This window comes from Drosophila arizonae, chromosome 2 (assembly GCF_054131065.1).
Source record: "Drosophila arizonae isolate 15081-1271.41 chromosome 2, UAZ_ARI_1.0, whole genome shotgun sequence".
In the NCBI taxonomy this organism is placed as follows: Eukaryota; Metazoa; Arthropoda; class Insecta; order Diptera; family Drosophilidae; genus Drosophila; species Drosophila arizonae.
In genome coordinates, this window is record NC_142922.1 from 33,043,542 (window position 1) to 33,058,068 (window position 14,527).

The window sequence follows — 14,527 nt, forward strand, 5'->3', positions numbered from 1 at the left end:
AATAGAAACTAAAAACAATTAGAGCTGGAGCTTTATTTTATATCATCTGTCCCACTCGAACCGTTCTAATGCCGCTTGGCTATATATTATTATATTTGTAGAGCGAATAAAATTGTGAATGGCAATGGAGATGGCGATGGCGACGTCATCATAGTTTGATGACCTCCGCCCGAAGCTGCGTCATCATTAATGCTTTTTTTTTTTTGTGGATTTGCAGTGGTCAAGACTGTGACTGGGAGCTGATTGAGAGCAGAGTCAAGACCAACGACAACAACAACAACAGATCTAGATAACTCTGCATATTTTTGGTAACAGAGTTGTGCCTCTTCTGCTATTGCTGCTGTTGTTGGCCTTCAGCTCTTTAACCAGTTGCTTCTTTACCTGTTTTCTAATTGGTATACATACAAATGCTGAGGTTTCTTCTGATGCTGTCGCTGTCGCTGCCGCTGTCTATCATATACACACCATTTTTTTAAATATATACATATGTACGTAATTATTTGTTGAGCTGCAAATTCCTATATAGTTATGATTTATTCTGGAAACCATGATTTGTGTTTTTCAATGTCTTTTACTCGTTGCAAATAGTCGCTTCCAATTAGAGAACAAAACAGAATGTAATCCTTTCAGAACAGTTAGGTGTTAAACTCCAATCAGACATTAGCTAGAGTTCCCATTGGTACGCAAACGCCACTGCCAAGGATATGGTGTAATTTCTGTGCAACAGCAACCTATTTATGTATATTTACAGTTCCTTCAAGCGAATCCTTAAATTTAATATTGCAAACCATATTCCATTAATTTATAATAAATGCATTACATATATTCATGGTAAAATTGTTATCCCTGATCATACATATCTGTATGTGAACATAGGATATAGTATTTATATTTTATTGTAGTACCTAACTAAGTACCAACTCCGCAAAATGGTATTTACACGTACATACATACGTACATAACTAAAGTACTTAATTCCATTGGTAAAAGAAAGCGATCAAAAACAGCTAACAGAAATGGGCTCACACAATTCAAATCCGACAATTATTATACAAATGGCGGCGCACTTGCTGCAAGCAATCGACTTCAGCTCGAATACTTGTTATAAAAGTAATAATAATAAGATCAAAAGCAAAAGCACGTTCGCATTTCATTTTGACTTTGATTTTGAGCTTTTTTAAACTGTAGTCTCTCGCTGCTGTTTGTTGTTGTTGCTGCTGTTGGGTCGTCGTGTCGTGTCGATCGTATCGAGTTTGTTTTTATCATTTATATTATATATCACATAGCGTACATGCATGTATTCGCTCATATGTATGTATGTATGTAGGTATTCGGTGTTTGTTGTTGCACTTTTTATAAGCAAGCTGCGGCGAAACTCAGATGAGCGAAACACTAAGCACGGCGAGAGAGGCCACAGCAGAGCGAGATTCAAGTCCCCCACAACAAAACGCATGAAAATACTTGAGCGAAACGAGTTAAAAACGATTTCATTAATGTTTTTGTTGTCTTCTGTTGTTGGTTTCTTCTTCTTTTTGCTCGTTGCTTCTGCGAACGATACCCTTCCGATCGAGCATAGCACATTCCTAGCTGCATGCGACCTATGCTTGGCTCACTTTCAAATGCCTTTATAGATTAGGAATGAACTCTCTTTTTCAGGATTCATATTGCACCCTAAAAGTATGCTATATGCATTTGGAGTGCGTGAAAAGGACATGTTTTTTCTATACACTGGACAATCAATAAGAAAAGCAAAGTTAGAAAAATTTGTGCATATTAAAACAAAAAGAATTAACCTTTTTTTTTACGATTTTAGTTGTCTTAAAGTGAAATTATGTTACATTATCTGCGTTTTCATAAAGATTCTCCACCTTTCTAAAAAAATGTTAAATTGAAATATAGGGTATGTCAGTTGCTGTGTGCTTCAAAACTTATACACTTGCTTTGGCGTTTCTGTTGTTCGCAGTTGCGCGCTGGCCTGGCTATTTTTAAAATGCGCGAAAGCAACAAGAGAGAACGCGACGCAAAACTCAACCCAGCAGCATTGCCATCATTGTTGCTTTACTTTTATTGTTGTTGGTTTTACTTTTGCTGCGTTTGTCGCATAAGCAATGTGGAATATGGAATTTAAGAGTGCTGTGTCCATACAAACAAACGCCTGACAACTCTCACACACACACACGCATAGAGGAGCTTATGACTGTCGCGACTTTGTTGTTGTTGCTGCTGCTGCTGCTGCTGTTGTTGTTGTTGTCGTTGTTGTTGTTGTTGTAGTTGTTGGTGCGTGCAAATTGGAGCAAAAAGTATTTGTGCGCCGTCAGCAGCGCTGCTCACAACAACATCGGTTTCCTGCTGCAGGCTGCAGCCAGTAACAGACGCGACAAAGAAGGTGGGAGGAGGGGAGAGGGCAAACGCCAGACGGCAGTGAGAGAGAGAGAGAGAAAGCAGCCAGACGTTGCAGAGGGTGGGTCAGAATCAGACAGGAGAGGACCGTTATATGATAACTCATTTGTTCTTGCTCGCGCCGCTGTGGGTAATGTCGTCACTGAATGATGTTGACGCTGATACTGCCGGCAGCAGGAGCCACAACAAGATCAGAACTCCATAACATACATACTTCCATCAATTGGGTCATACTGGCGTCGTCTCTCTCTTTCTATCTCCCTCGATTAGTGACATTGCTAAACTTAATTTCTTATTATTATTATTTTTTTTTTTTTGCAACATCACACTTCATTGATAAAATGATTAATCGTTATTATTATTTATGTACACACATACATATACATAAATAACAAATAAATAAACAAAAATTCGTTCATACATATATGTGTCATCCAACGGTGTTGAGGCGTAAAGCGGATGTTTAAACTATTTATAAAGCACGCCTTTGATTCCCCTGACCCCCGCCCCGCCTTTGTGATAAGCGAGAGCGGCAGAGGATCTCGCTTCGCTGCTGACCGCCTCGAAAGTTCAACGAAGTTCAACATGAACTTAAGCAAAAACCAGAGAATTAGAGACAAAAAGATCTAAATAGATGTCTTTTACAAGAACTTGATGGCCTCTAGCTTACAGATTGAGATAAGTCAGAATTCCTCATCGTAGAAACGTTAATAATAAAAAAAAATGTTAATAATAGCGAATTGCTAATATAGAAGAACAGGTATAATTGGAAAGAAAGAAACAAGTAAAATGCTCTACCGAGGAGTGCCCGACTAAGATATACCCTGAACTCCGCACTCATAGTCTTCTAGATGGATCTTTTAACCACCATATGTAACTATGTCTCTCAAGCCGCAAATTTCCAGATTTTTCTAAGATGTTTTTTGACAACTTGGGGAGATACAAAATCTCTGCATTCATTACGTGAAAAAGAAGAAGAGGGTTGTGATATTTAAGCCACGCCTAACAAAATAGATTATCGAATGAGTTATGAATATCCATTATAAAGTCTTATCATAATTTTCAATTACTAAATATCAGTCATGACATTTTTATGGACAGAACTAGAAACTACCGCAACTCTAATTACATGAAAATGATTCGATAAACCTTCTCCAAAAAGGCAAGCAACATACATATCTGCCACAGCGGCAACACAGCCTAGAAAGTAATGAGTTTCAGATCTAATTGCATGCATATGGAACTATGGATTATTCTACCTGGGAAAAAAGATGTGCGAATCGATTGCGATTGCAAATTTATGAGACAGTTACGCAGTTTTCTTCATCTGCTTGTTTTTCTTTTGGCACACAGCTGCTCCGATTTGTAATGACCAGCTGCTGGGTTCGACGATATATTTTCTTTCATGTAACATTATAACAATGGGACAATGTGTGCCAGATATAACGCAAGAAGTCGTCGAGCCGTCGATGTCCTTTCTTTAACTTTTCACTTTTCATGGCAGCTGCTGTTTCCAAAATTTTGCATCATCTTTGAATAAAGGAGACCCTAGTAAGCAAACAGATTTTTATAAGCGTCAACATAGTGAAAGAAGTATATTAGCTTAGCGAAATTCTATCTCTGGTATTCCTTGCTACAATTAGAATAGTTCCATGCTTTATTTATTTATGCGAACGAAAGTTGCTGTTGATATTATCTGGTTTTACTGTCTTTGGCGTCCCCTCTTAGCGCTTGCTCTCTTGCTCTCAGGATGCTTCTGCTTCTGTATATATTCTAATCCTCCATATTCTATGATTCGTATGTGCTCATAACTTATGCCCGATACATACACACCTGCTTCTGACCCTCAGCCTAATTTTTCCTTTTGGCCAACAGCTGCCGTTCGCCTTTCGCCTGTTTCCTATTTCGTCTTCTTCTCTTCTCTCTTTGTTTCCTTACAGCATCTTTCATCGCTTACCTTCTGTTTTGTTGTTGTTTTGTAATTAAACATTGCCTTGTCTCATATTGATGGAATCTCTCGTATTGATAATTTGTACCTCTTGTAATTTAAGAACAGCTGTAGTTTCTCAAACCGGCCGCTTCATAATATGAATGATATGATATGGTATGCACTTCTACATAGGAGCAATAATTTTGTGCGCTTGAGTTAAATAATCAACTGTACATTAAAGTAAAGCAATTTGCAGTAAACTAACTGTTCTATTTCGGCCAAGGCAATACAATTTTCCCGGCGCTCTCCAATTAAAGTATTTCTAACTCATTCATTATATTTTATGTATGTATCTTCAAATAGTCAAACTTCAAATATCTAGTTTGGTTTGGGGCCAACGCCCAGACATACATGCATGTCGTGTATATCATAAACCGTAAATTTAAATGTAAGTTCGTACTATATATAACAGTATATATTGTATATTCCATATCGAAGAATAATAACCAGTACGATTTCATCAATTATACGACAACCCTTTAGATTTTTCAAAAGTTTATATAATAGGTATATACATTTATATTTAAATTTTTTTAACTCCCGATTATCTTTTTTGTATTGATGCTAAATAAAAGGTAAACCCTCTTATTAAACACACTGTTTCTGTCAGACAGTTTGTTAAGCTGTCAAGATCATCGTGGAAATTTAGCTGTGCTATAATTAATTTTTAGTGAGGTGGATGGTCCATGGAGTCGACAACATTAAAATCACATTAAATCTTGTATGATTCGCTTTTGAAGGTTTCCCGATTAGCAGACGCGAGTATGTCGCAATATGTTGTGATTCGATGGATTTTCATATTCTATGCAAGAGCGTTCGTTGCACAGTTGCGAAAGAGGTCCACGAATGGAGACCTGTGAGCCCCACAAAACACGTTTCAGCCGGCATTATTGCAGCATGATTGTTATTATTATGGTTGGCGCGCCCTCAGCTCGACGTCTGCCCCACTTGCTTTGGGTCTGTTTCTCTCCCGATGCGGTGCACATGATTAGCGCTGCAGCAGCAGCAGCAACAACAACAACAACAACAACAGCAATCACAGCGCAGCGTTGCAAATGAAAAGAAAATTTACAAATTCCATTCATGAAATTTTGCTGCGTTGGCCAACGTTACTCGTGCCATCTCTGTCCTCGCTCCTGCTGAGCTGCTCTTCCACACAGAGGCCCATGCATAAAATCCATAAAGAACAAGTAAGAAAACTCTAGTCGAGAGTGCTCGACTAGATACTACCCTGAACCCAACAAATAAAAATGCTCATTTAGTATGGCTGAAATTTCAATTTCGATGTATTTAAAAATATAAATAAAATACCAAACTCATTTAATAAAATATAAAAATATTTTGAAATAATTAAAAAAAAATTAACATCAGTTGCATCGACCGGGATTCGAACCGCGACTCCTCGGTCGAGCGTCATGCTGCTAACACACTAGGCCACCTCACTCCTGCTAGTAGTGCTGGCAAAACTCAAATAGATTCACTGCTGCAGCGCCATCTACCAAAACTAAATGAAACTAACTGCTGATGTGATTCTAAGAATCTGCTAGAATAACCAAACTATTAAAAACGCACATAAAGTATAGTTAAAATTTCAATTTCGGTGTATTTAAAAATATAAATTAAATAGAAAACGTATTTATGAAAATATAAAAATATTTTGAAACAATTAAAAAAAAAAAACATCAGTGTTGCACCGATCGGGATTCGAACCGCGACTTCTTGATCGAGCGTCATGCACCTAACACACTAGGCCACCCCACTCCTGCTGGTGGCGCTGGCAAAACTCAAATAGATTCACTGCTGCAGCGCCATCTACTAAAAAACTAAACGAAACTAACAGCTGATGTGATGTATTTGTTGTAGCTGCTGCACGTGCGTTTGTTAATTGGCCAAATATTTGATTATTTTTTATTAATTTTTGACTGAACGGAATTTAATGAAACTTTCAGCATATGATCTACATATTATATTGAATATTTGAGAAATTTGAAAAAAGAAAAATCATTCACAATTAGATATAGAGGCACCTGATTTGAACTTGAATGTTTTTACTCGATAAAAACATAACGGGATGATTTATCGAATTTTAAAAGCAAACTCGACGTCCGCGCTGTATATACGGTCATTTTAAAAAAAAATTCAAGTCTCTAGCTCTTATATCTTCGGAAATCGACGCGTTCAAACATACGGACAGACGGACAGACGGACAGACGGACAGACAGACAGACGGACAGGGCTAAATCGACTCAGCTCGTCGCCCTGATCAAGAATATATATACTTTGTGGGGTCTGCCACGCCTCCTTCTGCCTGTTACATACATTTCAACAAAACCATTATACCCTGATTTCCCATTTTCAATGGGTTCAGGGTATAATAAGAGGCAGACAGCAAGGAAGAGAAAGATAGCAGTTGTGAAGCACTTGCTGTTGTTGTTCCTGATTTTATATACCCTCAACGGGTCCATTGATATTGTGAATATCGGGTATAATGTTTTTGCTCAAATGTATTTTCATATGTAGCAAGCATATATATAAAGTATATATGTACATATATTCCTGATCAGGGCGATGCCCTGAGTAGATCTAGTCATGTCCGCCTGTCTTTGCTAAAGAATATTTAGGCATATATTATATCATTTGCAGTAAATTATTTTTAACTTATTTGATTATTAATAACTAATCTATTTGCTTATTTTCGACAAATTGTTTATGGTATATTCTAGTCGGGCACTCCCAACTGGAGCACTCTTATTTCTTTCAACTTGTTTTGCGCATCGCTCTCATGAGCAGCGCAGTCTCAGCAGCCACTGTATATATGCGTGTGCTGCTTGTGTTGGTGCTGCTGTCTGTGTGTGGCGCTTGCTATGCTTTGGCACTTGCCGGATGTTTTGTTGTTTTGCCGGCTACTCTCTTTCGTTTTCGTGCGCGCTCTTTCTCTTTGTTGCCATTTATGTAGTTGTTGTTATTGTCGTTCGTCTGACAGGACAGTCCATTGGTCTGCGCCGCTATTTTTTGAGTCTCTTTCTAATCTGACACTTTTCTCTCTCTTTTTCTATCGAGCTTTACTGTTGCCGCAATACCGTCTTACTATTACCTGCAAAAAGTATTGCGGTTTCGGCGGGAGCATGCAGAGAAACAATGTCTCAGACAGATAGTGTGTGTGTGTGTGTGTGTGTGTGTGTGACTGCGCGTGAGTAAGTTCATTCGTGTTTATTGTGTGGGTGCCGGTCCTCGGTCCTGCGTGGAGAACCAGCAACTGGCAAACGTCGCGCATCCGTTTGCGTTTTACTTTATTGCTAAACTGCAACTCATTTGCGTTGTTATTTTTACACATTTAACGAGCGTGTGTGTGTACATTGTACAGCGATTACAACAAATGTAACAGCAAAGAAAGAGCCCCAGCGAGCCACCACAAGCGAAACTCTCGACGCATATTTATTATGTTGGTAGACGATGACTTACCCGCCGTCCCGCCAGCCTTCCATCCCGCCGCCCTGCGAACCACCGTCCAATACACAGGGCAGTCCTGGCTCAATTTTCAAACGATTTCAATGGAATTTTGAACATCATCTCAGGGCAGAGCGCAGCGCCAAGCCGGCAATCCAGACACGCTTTTACCTACAGCTTCTGCATCTCACTCTTGCTCACAATGCCCTTGCATCCTTCAAGCAACATTCTGTTTACAACAAAAACTCTATAACAACAAAAACCTTGCTCATGCATATGCGAATGATATATTCCTTTACTGATTGTTTTCGTAAGAAATAATTAAAAATCTGTAAATGCTGTTTTTAAATTTAAAATAAAAGATTAATTTAATTTGATTTATTTATTATATTTATATAAAAATGACCGGAGTAAACACTTTATTAAATAACTCGACCCAGCAAAATATCATATGAAGGGTATGCACAATTCGGCTATATAATGTTTTCTTATTTTTTGCTTCTCGGTTGATGTTTTTATTTTTTCATGTAGCCGCCGTCGCCGTCGGCTGCATTCCTTTCCCTCTTCTGCTATATCGTCCACTGCAGCTCCTGCTGCTCCTGCTGTTTCTTCTTCCCTTGGCTTTTGTTGTTTACGTTTCGGTGGCCCTTTTGGAGTTGCCCGACGACAGCGGCGACAACGACGACGACGTTGGCAGAGAAGCCCAAGGTGATGGCGACATCGACTGCGACAACGACAGCGAAAGCGACGTCAGCAGCAACATTGACGTGCACGCCGAGCTTTTGTGAAACTGTTATCAAATAGAAGTTGTTTGATTGTGATGTTAGAATCGGTTCTACTTTTACTACATATATTCATACTGGGGTAATGCTGTGCGAATTGGAATATATTTAGTGGTTTCCCACTTTATCGAACTTTGTGTGACTAGATAATAGAGCTAGTAACATTGAAAGCCTCCGTCCAATTAATTTTTCATTTTACTGTTTATGTTGTGACGTCTTTCACATTATCTGTCTTGCCTGCTTGGCTCTGTGTCAGTTTATTGTGGGTTCTGCCTTGTTGCCTGATTCGTAATAATTCGCTGACTGGCTTTACAGCTATTGTTGCCTTTGTCGCATTACTGCGGTTGCGCAAAATTCCACATTTGAGACCCAGGCAAAGGCCCAGGACACGCAAGCAAGACACGCGTCTTAAAACTCGCTCAAGAACTTTAAAGGGTATATTGGCTTTTTCGTCACCTCTTCGTAAGCATAGACAACATTTCAGCTCTATTATGAGACGATATTATCCTCGTTTTACACACATATCGATGCCTGAGACTGGAAATTTAAAATATGTATGTACATACATCCATGTGCACATTTTTGAATATTCATTCTTAAAGAGATTTAACCGTAAACGAGTATTATTCAACCGGTCATCCCCGACAGCTGCATTCTTACTTGTTTTCTCTACTTATGCTGTTACATCTGCTTCTTCTTCGCTTTTTTGCTGCTGTGCAAAATAATGAATTCCTTTTTGGGGCTTAGCCTCAAATTGGCTTAACTTCATTTATTTCATTTGCAATACCAGAAATATTTCATTTGCGGTTTGTCGTCATTGTTGCTGCAGTAGCCGGGGCTCTTGGTGCTCCCCTTCTGCAATTGGACACCACTGTGGCGGTCAGGACGCGAGCCGCACTTAAGCTGGAAAGTTGATCGCAGAGTAAGGAATTTGTAAGCTCTTAGCCTCCAACAGTGCAAAGAGAGGGGAAGAGAGAGAGAAAGTGAGCCGACAGGTGCTCCTACATAACGGTGCTAATTACATAACATATCTAACAATAGAATAGGAAAATCTGTTAAACATAAATAAGTTCATATAGCATAGATCATACTCCAGCCTAGAGCTGTTATAACAATTAATCGAAAAACATTCATTTTTAAAATAGATTAAAGGCTTTTGATTGACGTGATACATCGTCCCAATAGGCAGATAAATGAAACAGCTTTTTTAAATTAATGAAAACCCCTTGTCTGCCTAGCTATAGGTCTATCGCTGTGAGCATGTGTCTGCATTTTATTTTACAAAATGGACGGAAAAAATATGTTTACATATTTAAAGTGAAACTCGTCTCTGTAATTAGCATGGATAAATGCTCCATTTTATGTATAAGAACTAGAAATGAATAATTGACATCTGCGATGTATATGATTGCAAAGATTACATATAGAATGCAGACATTAATCGATCTTTTCTGATCATTTCATAAAGTCTACATTGTTGGGATTCCCTATCCGTTCCGATATATATTCAAACATAATATATTTTAAATATAACTAAGAAGATTCTAGCTAGTAGAGCTGTATTTGGATAGCTTATGGTAGCGACTAGCCTGGCACTCCCGTCTTGATCAATTTATTATTGCCGATTAACTGGCAAGCTCGCGCTCATGCTCGACCAGCGTCAGCTGTTGATTGGGCTGCCTGCGGCGTTGGCGGGGTGGGGGTGGGGGTGGGTGTGAGAGTGAGGCAAGGACAGCCTTGAGACTGTTCAATATTCCCCACCATAATTCATGGCTAGCTCAATATCACGAGTTTCACGCGCTCGAACAGCAACTTTCAACTGGCAACTGGCGAATGGCTCGAAATGTTGCAAGTGGACACCACACACAGAGAACGAAGATAGGGACAGAGAGGGAGGGGGAGAGAAACAAAGAGACGCCACGAGTGCAGCAGTCAAGACCAAAACCAAAACAAAAAACAAAAAAAAAACATGTCAGTAGCCGGGGCACTAAAATTACGCCAACTTATGCTGAAAATGCAATGGGAGCAATATGCAATGTGGTGAGGCACCATTTTCCCTCACCCGCCCCCGTGCCGTCCCGTCGATGAGCTTATATACCCTGAACCGATTGAAAATGTGAATTCAGGGTAGAATGGTTTACTTAAGACGTATATCACTGGCAGAAGAAGGCGTGGCAGATGGTGAAACTAATAAATACGCCTGATCAGAGCGACGAGCTGATCGATTTATCCGTTTTCATTGAATATGATATAGTTCGATAGAACAGAAAGTAGATCATATCCTGATCACAACTCTCTTGTGTTTCGTTTCTTCACAAACCTGAAGTGGCGGTGTTGGTAGAGGTGTTGTTTATAAGTTCATAGACGAGTTTATTCATAATTCAGATGAGGCGGTATCTCCTAGTCGGGTAGCCCGACTTTTCTTACTTGTTCTTGAGTTAAGCCACTGGCACTGGCATTGGTGGCCTGCTTATCGGGCTTTCAACATCTCCGCGTAGTTTTTGGAGCATGTGCAAAAGGACAGCAGCTATTGCCGATTATTGTAGAGTGCAGGAGGCGGGGCAGATGGTAGCAGAGGGGGTTCTGCCATTAACCGGGGCATGAAATATTTTGAACGCTCCAATGGCAGTCCCATTGCTGCTGCCGCATCTCACATATGCAACACACACATATACACACACACACATTTATTGCATTTTAATGTGCCACTGAAATGTGATTTAATTGGCATTGTTGCCAGACTACGCGAAAACGCATCGCACAGTGCATAGAGGCTGAAGAATGCATCGAGTGGAGAGCGAGGTACAAATATGTCTTAAATGGATGTTGGATAAACGGGGCTGAAATCATCATAAAATTTTGATAGATACTTAACGATATATGTATGCAGATTGCTTAGATTGCTTAACGATACAAATTTGATTCGTTTACTAATTAATATTTATTCAGTTCTCAAATGCTCCCGAAACCAGACATATCCTCAAGCGGGAGCTATTTTGAATATAAAATGGTTTAGAAACACACCTAACCCGGGAAGAATTGCTTTATGTCTTAGTCGATCGGTAGAATCAATATAAAGCCGACCAAAATAAGTAAGTTGTAAACCTAGCATCCATTAGATTGCCAAGCAACTTTCCCCAAATAGCAAAACAATCATGATGATATCGCATTTGTGCCCGTCCGTTTTGGCTTATCATGAAACTCTGACCCTTAATTATGTGAGCAATTGCTCCGATGATAATGCTCAAATACTTGTTGTTAGCGCTACCGTCGTACCGTACGGTTTCACTTACCACGATCTTCATTCACTACGATGCGATAATCTCTGTTTGCGAAGCACTGTGCATAGACTAGACTTTGGCACTAGGCCTGGCGCTGCATTGGTCTCGGCGCTCAGCATTTGCAAATGCGAGCAAAAATTGTTCTTTAATTAAATTCATTCTCACAGTGTGTGCAACATGTGGTAGCCGCACACACACCCAGGCGGACACACACACACAGAGTGTCAGACAGAGCCAGACAGTTCTTCACCTTTCACAGTCTTCGTCCTCGTTCCCAGCCTCAGCGTCATCCTCATCCTCATCCTCATCCCCATCCTCGCTGTCGCTTTCGTTGTCGTTGTGGCTCTCTCGTTCGTAATCGAGCCCTTTAAACTCTTGCGCCATCAAATCAGGTTTCGCCGCTGCAGAGGCAGACAGCATAAGTCGCTGGCGTTTTTAAAATCCCCAGCAGCCAGACGGGCAATGCTCTACCTCGCTTTCGCTTCATAGTCATAAATGTCTTTCACATGCCTTCTTTTTTTTCTGCTAACACCAAACGCCCATATTCCCATATCGAGTCCCGATCCTCCACCTCCTCCTTCTGCTCTTGCAGCCACGCCTCGTTTGCCTTATGGCCTTTCTGTTCGATTTGACAACTTTGTTCTGTTCGAGCTTGGGTACCTGAGTAATATTTTGCCCCCAGATCTTTAAAATAAGTTTCTGTTGACTTAGGTTTCTGGCCCACAAACTGGAGCAAGCGCGGCAAGGGAGGCAAACAAGGAACAAGTCTCTGCTGAATTCCTGTTGCAACACTTCAACTTGAATATAGTTTTCCTTTACAACTAACGAACTCTTCGCCTTTAATATATGCAAGAACAAGCTAACTCTTAAGCTAAATTATGCATTGTAATTCTGCATTTCTGTTATGATCAATTGCCCCATTTGAATAAGGGCTTGGCTATGAAAACCTATTTCAGAAGTCCCTTCGCCAAGTGCTTCGATAGACAAATAAAATGAAGGCAAATCAATTAAGCAAACATTATAGCACCTACCATACATGATATATGGTGATGCATTCAAACTGGATCGCAAGGATGTTCAATATTTCTGTTCTGAGCTACTGTGCCGAGGCGTCTAGTATGCCCTCGTAATTATCTTAGAAGCTAGATTAATTACTTGAATCTTCGAAAGTCTTACATCTAAGGTCAACATCAAAGACTTTTTCTCTCTGGCCTGGGCCTAGAGGGAGGAATGTTGTTCTTGGAACCTGACGTGTGCTATTTTTTCCAAAATAAAAATCGGTAGAAAATCGTAACGTGATTACATTGAAGAAACGTAAATGGATCGATTAGAGTAAACTTCTCAGTCGGATATCATGCAGTCGCTATTACTGGTTCTCTGTGAGCCCTGTGATGTCAGCTGTGTTTGGCTAACAAATGTCACAGCCACAGAAACTGTTGAACTGGTTCTACTTGTAGTCCGAGTGCTTATTTATGGGCAGAAGCGCAGTTCTCGAACGAATCAATGCCTACAATTTGCTTTGACGCTCAGTTGACAAGCGAGCGCTACTTCCCAGACGCTATCTAAACTCGTGCATTATGCATGAGGTGATCCAGATTTCGGATGCCATAAGCCTAATGTTAATTAATCCCGTAAATGTAAAGGGGCGGGTCGGGGCATGCCTAGGGATTTGCTCTGCTCCGATGATTCTCACATCCTGCACTCGCGTGTCCTGCCCAAAGGCTTAACGCTTTTCCGGTCTCTACCTAGGAAATCAGCGAACCATCCCGCTCTCATTTTGTTTCTAATCTCACGCATGTAATTGCATATTTTAGCGACTGCTATTCAGCTAGGGGCGGCAGAATGTCGCCTTACCTAACGCATTGCACCGATAACACAAATAAAGAAATATGTATATATGTATTCAATAAAAGCGGTATCCAAAACTGTAAAATAATGAAAACATTACTAAAACATACTCGTTAGAATATATCATTCAATATCCGATCCCCTTGAATATTTTGTTAAAAATACGCAGAATGGGCGTTGCAGACACCATAAAATATGTGCATGTATTTCTAATCAGGAAAAAGAGAGTAGGGCTATCTGTAGTCCCCAGTCTACTTATTATGATGGTAAACATTTTTTTTTTTTTTTTGCCTTGACGTTAGGCATTGGCGACATTTGGGAGGCTCCGCTGTAATCTGTTCTTCCCGTTCTCGTTTTACATATTTCTTGACACGCGCTTAGCTTAGACAGGATCTTGCCTGGGGATCAGCAGAGAAATGCGAGATGCCAGCTGTTTTTTTAAATGCCCATTCCTACACAGCTACAACAAAAATTTGCGTAGCTGTAATTGCAAATAACAGCAACAACAGAGAGGGCAAATAAACCCTCTTCATATACGTTTTCTCTGCTCTAATTTACAATGCACTTTTTACAAGTCGCGCAAAAATAAAAATATATATATATAGAGATGAATGTACATATAAATTTACAATATAAAGCGTATTTTTCACCCCATATAGAACGATGAGAATTAGGGGTTGCTGCTTTACTTTAATTATTAGCTCAGTGGCCCAGCCGTAGCCGTAGCTCTCAGCCCTCTGCAGTGGGACATGGTCACCCTTTGTATGGTCACCCTTGCC

General features: G+C 40.0%; 1 protein-coding gene across 2 annotated transcripts in view; it reads left to right on the forward strand.

Annotated features, from left to right (window-relative positions):
• Positions 1–14,527, forward strand: part of E2f1 (E2F transcription factor 1) — a 38,100-nt gene that overhangs the window by 1,559 nt on the left and 22,014 nt on the right. The window lies entirely within an intron of this gene.